The sequence below is a fragment of the Rattus norvegicus genome, chromosome 3 (assembly GCF_036323735.1).
Source record: "Rattus norvegicus strain BN/NHsdMcwi chromosome 3, GRCr8, whole genome shotgun sequence".
In the NCBI taxonomy this organism is placed as follows: Eukaryota; Metazoa; Chordata; class Mammalia; order Rodentia; family Muridae; genus Rattus; species Rattus norvegicus.
In genome coordinates this window covers 167,642,655-167,649,583 of record NC_086021.1, presented here as the reverse complement: position 1 = coordinate 167,649,583, position 6,929 = coordinate 167,642,655, and the positions used below count along the sequence as shown (strand labels likewise).

General features: G+C 49.5%; 1 long non-coding RNA gene across 1 annotated transcript; it reads right to left on the bottom strand.

Moving 5' to 3' along the window:
• Positions 1 to 543: 543 nt before the first annotated feature.
• LOC120101470 (uncharacterized) lies at positions 544 to 6,372 on the bottom strand. Its single transcript, XR_005502021.2, has 2 exons — positions 6,033 to 6,372; positions 544 to 2,249 (listed from the first exon to the last, which is right to left on the bottom strand). It is a non-coding gene; the product is annotated as an uncharacterized LOC120101470 (long non-coding RNA).
• Positions 6,373 to 6,929: the final 557 nt, after the last annotated feature.

Sequence of the window (6,929 nt, the reverse complement as noted above, 5' to 3'; positions counted from 1 at the left end):
GTTCACAGTGGACAGTAATTAGTGTTCCAGTGTATTCCTGTAGACCCTGTCAGGAGAGACAGGACCCTGTAGTTTGGTTCCACGATTACATTGCACATTTAGGACCTAACCTGTTCCAGAGACTTGCAGGTCAAAAGCCAAGGCAATGCCATAGCTCCTCGGGGGCTCACTGATCGTCAGCTGGCTCCTTCCTCAGTCTGTGAGATTCTGGGATCTGAGACTGTCTGGAGGCTAAGCCATGCATATCTCACGGAGATGGTTTAAGAGGAATCTGAAAGACTTCAGGTCTCACGAGTGTGTGTGCTTTCAGTATTTTTACCATTTTATATGTGTAGATATTTTGCCAGCACGCAGAACTATGCACCACCTTCATGTCTTATGACTGCAGAAACCAGAAGAGGATGTTGGATCCCTGGGACATGTTAGCTGTGAAGCTCCATGCATGGACCCCATGAATGTGGGTCTTGAAGAAAACAGCTTGTGAACATGGAGCCATTGCTCTAGCTCCCATTCCTTACACAAGAAATATTTCACAAATATAGATAAGTTCAAAAATTTAATTGTACACAGTTCATCCAATAATGCTAAACACCATCACAACTATAAACTTAGGTCAGTGACTAGACCCTCTTCTGGGTCTGCCCATGGGATCCTCCTCTCCTATGTCCTCTTTATCTCTCCAGAAAAAGTCACATTCTGGCTTCTGAAGTCAAGAGTTCCTTCACTTCCTTTTAGAGTCTGCTGCCCCTGTGTACATTCCCAAACAATATTTGATCGATTGATTGATTGACTGGTTGATTGATTTGCAGCAAGTTTGCATGCAGGGCCTTGCACATGCTAGGCAAATGCTATACCACTGAGCTACATTATTAATAATATTTCAGGCTTACTTGCCTGGTACTGGATACAGTTCAGCTTGTGTCACTCGAGTTTCTTGGTGTTGCCGTGAGGAAGACTTGTCATGTTGACGTGTCATGTGCTCCATGTTCCCACTGCTCTGCCATGACCACAGTGTGTCATCCCGCCTGTTTCAGGGACTTTGGTCATTTCATGTAACGTCTCCTGCTGTGTACATGTCCCTTAATGTGTTTTCTGCCCCTAGAGAGAAGCACAGCTTCTGTCAGAGGGCTTGCACACCTCTGACTTTCCTAGACAGTCTCCAGCTGGTTTCCAAAATGGCTGCATGGCCCTTTGTGGGCACATCCGCAGCAAATGAGAATTGTCAACAACCCAGCATCTCACCACAGGCCTTTCGGGATGATCTTTACTTCAAAGTCTTTGAAAGTGTTGGTCCTACTTTCTAGAACATTCCTTTTATCTAGGTCACAAGGACTCCTCTTCCCAGAAGAGCTGGGGCTCCTTTAGTCTATATCACTGCTACCCTTGGCTCCCATAGCTCTCCACACCACAGTAGGTCTCATGGTGCTTAGCTGCAGCCCCTTTCCTTCCACTCTGCCTCCCACTAGCCTTGGGACCCCTGAAGACAGAACGTATGTTGCAAAGTTGTACAGGGGCAAAGTTGGTGTCTGGACCATAACTGTTGAACAAACTGTTGAACGGTCCCTTCCTTCCCCCAACCCATGACTCTCTTCAACCACTGGGAGGCCAGGTGAATATTAAGGCTTTTCAGAGAATTGTTGCCAAAACAACAAATAATAACTCCGGGGAAATTAATTGTCAGATCTGCTCTTTCATTAGTGGCTCATCAAAGGACTGTGAGCCCCCAGGGGGACTCTTAAAACTAAGTAACCGATCAGCATGAAAGGAGGCATCTTCTCCCCGAACGCCCCCTCCACCAACACAACATGCAAACAGACACACCTCCTGTGAATTGCCGGGCCTGGCCAGTTAACACAGTTATTACCAACTCCCCCTTAGTGAATTACAGGCAAGAGCCTCGAGAGAGCTTTCAGAGTTCTTCAAATGGATGTTTAAAAGCCTGCGGTTGCTCAGACTGGCTTAGCTAATGGCATTTATTACTTGGAGAACAGGGTATTTACATAAAGCTGGATTTTTATTAGAGTGGTCAGGTGGTTCCTGAGAGGGAGGGTGGAAGGAGAAGATGGAGAAGCAAGCATTCTACTTCGGCTTCAGCAGACGCTGTGGAGCACTGATCCCACGGGAAGGCTGGTCCTTTTCACATGCCAGTACAGAGACAGAGCCTAGGGATTGAGTGTGGGGCCCTAGGCAGGAGGCGCTGGAGTGCAGGATCAGCACCATGGACAGCTCACAGGGCAGGCCAATGACTCCTGCAAACAAACACCATTAATGTTAGCTCTTTGATGATTTCACACATAATACATTCCGGTTACTCTATTTAATCTCCTCCCACGCTTATCAATTCTTACTGCTCACCACCAATCCCTTTCCCAGATTGAGGACTTTCAGTTTTGTTTTGTGACCCATTTAGTATAACCAGCGCCATCTTTGTGACCATTGGATCAGCATTCTCCGTTGCACCTTCAGGAAATCACACAACAAAGGCAGTGCCTCTTCCTCTCCCTGAATCTATCAGTAGACAACAGTTCAGCAGGGTGGGCAAGGGCCCCCTAAACTCTCCTTCCATCTGTGCTTTGCTGCTGATGGGCCCACTCTTGTGCAGACCCAGGGCAAGTCACCCACAGTTGCTGGGAGATCATGGTTGCAATGGCTGTGGAGTTCCCAGAAGATGTCAGGTTTTTAGTTTAAAGGTTTAGGGGCGGTTCCTCGCTTCTTTCAACCATAGGCTGGATTATTGCAAACCGTGAGCCACTGGCTTTGCCAGCAGTTGGGGGGAGGGGGGGTGAGTTCTGTATACTCCAGAGCATAGCGAGCTTCTGCTAACTGTCCACTGCTATGTGGGGCTTAAGAGATGGCTCAGCGATTGAGAGAATATAGTACTTTTGCAAAGGACTGGAGCTCAGATCCCAGGTTGGGTGGATCACAAACAGTTCCAGGAAATCTGATACCCTATTTCACAGGCACCTGTATTCACATGCAGATACTCAGAGAGAGAGAGAGAGAGAGAGAGAGAGAGAGAGAGAGAGAGAGAGGGAGGAGGCAGGGGAGGGGAGGGAGCGTGGGAGGGGGAGGGGGAAAGGGAGGACAAAGGGAGGGGAGAGGGAGAGAGAGAAAGGGAGGAGTGAAGGGGAGGAGGAGGAGGAGGAGAGGGAAGGGGAGAGGGAGGGAGGAGAGAAGGTGAGAGAGTGAGGGGGTGAAAGGGAGGAGGAAGGGAGGGGAGGAGGAGCTGGAAGGAGAGAGAGAGAGAGAGAGAGAGAGAGAGGGGGAGGGAGGAGGAAGGGAAGGGGAGAGGGAGGGAGGAGAGAAGGTGAGAGAGTGAGGGGGTGAAAGGGAGGAGGAAGGGAGGGGAGGAGGAGCTGGAAGAAGAGAGAGAGAGAGAGAGAGAGAGAGAGAGAGAGAGGGAGGGAGGGAGGGAGGAGGAAGGGAAGGGGAGAGGGAGGGAGGAGAGAAGGTGAGAGAGTGAGGGGGTGAAAGGGAGGAGGAAGGGAGGGGAGGAGGAGCTGGAAGAAGAGAGAGAGAGAGAGAGAGAGAGAGAGAGAGAGAGAGAGAGAGAGAGAGGGAGGGAACGCCTTGTTATTTATTCCTCATGAGTCTGTATTCTTAGGAAGTTCCTCTCCTGGACTTGCATGGATAACCCGTCCAACTGCAATCAGCTGCCAGATCACGTGGGGCTGGAGGGTCAGATCACGAGTATGGATTTAATGAAGTGATGAAAGCAAGGAGCCTAGAAGAGGGGCAGGTGTTCGTAGGTAGGCAGCACTGAGAAGAACCTTCTAGAAAGAATGAAAACAAATGACACAGCAAAAGGGCTGTCGGGAGCCATGGCGGTTGGTAAGTGGTCCAGGTGACTCTGGCAGAAGTAAGCAGGGCACCGGATACCTGGTATTATCCCACAGAATGAAGGGGCTGGAGCAATAAATATTTACGTAATTGCCACCTCTGGGATGTGATGCTGAGCAGGTGCAGTGATGTGCGCTTCTCTCAGCATCCCCAGTCTACACATGAAAACACTGAGGCTGCATCCCCATTCTACAGATGAAAACACTGAGGCTTCCCAGAGAAAGCAGTATGATTCAGAACCCAGGAGTTCTGGCTTCAGAGCTGGCAATTTTGATTACAGTGCCCCATAGCTTTTCAGAGCAGATAAAATACACATACCCGACAGCACACACACGTACAGAGACCACAAACATCCACCCAGAGCTGGGAGAGACAGCACACACCTGTGATCCCAGCACTCTGGAGACCCAGTGTTGTGTGGCTTTTCCTGGGGAGAGGGCGTCAACAACAGTGTAAACAAATTATCTCATTAAATCTAGCTTAAAGGACCAATAAGTTTAGGGGGTTATTTATGGGAGTATGTGGCGGGTGAGGAGTTACCTACAGGGTCATGCACGTCTCAGAGGCAGCTGCATCCCTGAGAAGCCACCTCAGGAAGATGATCCATTAAAAAGCCACATTAGCACAGGAGACGATTCACAGAGCCTGTATCCCTGGAGGGCCCTACCCAACTGCAGACAGCAAGGCTGGCCAGAGAGGTCAGGAGCTGGCAGTGGTGCCTAACCTTGCTCACTCTGTCCACCCTACACCAAACCTTGTGCTTCTCTGATGAGCCTGGCCCTGGCCCTCCGTGGTGACTGAGCCCAAGAAGAAAGCTCTTCCAGCAAAGACACCCACAGTCTCCCACTGTCTTCCCTCAGAGGGAGGGCTGAAGTCCCCGAAGCCTGACAGTTTTTCTTTGCTGTTGCTTTCTGTGGGGCAGGAGCTGAGAGCCTTGAGCTCGACTCATATGTCTCAGAGCCCTTCTGTGTGGAAGCACACCGTCTGTCTTCCCTGGGGTATCACTCCCCAGAGGCTGGGTGTGGTGTCTAACACCGTGTGTCAGTATCTAACACTGAGTGTCAAAATGTGACCCAAACCCTTCCTGCAGGCTCTCGTTGGTCTTCCTGATGTCCCCGAGTTCTTGAAGTTTGTACGCAGACTGCACACATCCCAGTGAGACTACTACAAAACATCCCGGAGCGCAAGCAGTTAAAAGGAAAAGACTGTTGAAATGTGTCTTCTTTTATCTGTCTGATTCTCCGACACAAACTGACAGGCCAGTAAGGCTTAATTCAAATGAAATGCACGTAGTCGGCTCTATAAAAATGACTTTATCACAGCAAGGAAGAGCGATTAGGAGAAATAAATGTGTGTGTGTGACTGAGGACAGGATGCCCAGTGACAGGAGATGGAGATGCTTCAAGCCTAGGCTGGACTGCCGATGCTCCAGGATGCTGTCCCCCTCACCCCTCAGAGGCAGATAGCCACAGCCAATCCAAGCCACACTTGGCAGCTGCCCCTCGACACAGGAAACAGCCATCTGGGTTCCCCTGGCCACCCTGGCCACCCTGGCCTCCTGATGTCGTTGGTGCAGTGAAAGCAGAAAGGAAAGTGGTGTGTGAGTTTGGATGCCAGCTGTGCCTGGAACAGCTATGTGGCCTCAGGAAGGTTGCTTAGCCTAACCTCGATGTCTCCGCTGGGAAATGGAGCAAATGATAGCATCGCGGACCTCATTGTTCTACTTTGCCACAAAGAGTAAGTACTTAACACACATGGAGTAGCGATGGGGAGGTGGCTCAGTTGACTGAAGCCCTGGGTTTCATCCCCAAGACTGTATAAACCTATTGCGGTAAAAATAACAAAGCTGTGGAACCAGTTCCCGCCTGCCCGTGTGTAACCTGGTAGTCTCTAGTTCCGGCTCCAACCGGCCATTGGAACTAGCACTAATTCATCTCAGATTAGCATCTCTCCCCGTGGCTCTCTGCTAGCCATGAGCTCTCTGTTCCAGCCACCAGGTAAAATCAAGACTCAACAAACTGTAACCCAACAATCAGATTTACATGTTAAATTCTCAACCCGCAACTCATCCACACAATAAACTTACAACCAATTGATAAGAAGATAAACCACCCACCTAGATAAGATATAGTTTGCCTCTCTAGACAGACAAGTCTTGTACACACCCACCCCTTAAGAACAGTCATAACAACCTGTAGATGCGCAGAGAGAAATCTTAACATCTGCCGCCATGTTCTCTTGCTGCCTCCTCCTCGCTCAGGCTTCCTCTGCCTCTCTAAAACTTTTCTCCCGCCCATCCTTCCTTCTTGTCCAATGGCAGGCCTTGTTCTATCCTGCACTTGCCTTCACCTGCATAATGACATCAACCTATGTGAACCCACTGTGGTAGCAGATGCCCATAACTGCAACGCTAGGGAGGTGAATGCAAAAGGGTCAGAAGTACAAGGACATCCTCAGCTACATATCTAATTCAAGGCTAGCCTGAGCTATATGAGACCCTGACTCAAAAAACAAAACAATAACAAAACAAAAAAAAAACAAACAAACAAACCCAAAACAACAACAACAAAACCGTGATGTTCCTATTGTGAAAGCCAGGTTGGATAACAGTGCTAGCCTTTTTAGTCATTCTACTACTGCCCTTCCTGGCCTGGGCAAGGCCACTCTGAACCTATATTAGCTAGGAATGCTTGCAGTGGGGCAAGCACACCCCCAACCTGCTCCCCCAAGCAACAGCAGCCATGCAGGAAGCTGCCTGCCAGCAAGACAGTTGTGGGGGACTAACATTGGCAGGTCAGAGACTCCTGGCACTTGGTAGCTGTGTGACTTTAAGCAATTCTTCTACCTCTCTGAGCCTCAGCACCCAGCAAGCCTCATGTCATAGGGTAAGGACTGATAAGCTATTGCAACAAGCAGCTCAATCCTGAGAAGGAAGACTCGATAAACACCAGCAACTATCTATCCATTATCCTACCTGTCCCCTCTCACCTCGAGTCTAGATATTATGTATCGGGTTGGTTTCCAAAGGACCACATGCTCATGAAAGTATCATACAAAACATGAAACCTAGTCGCCCACCCTCCCTGCCT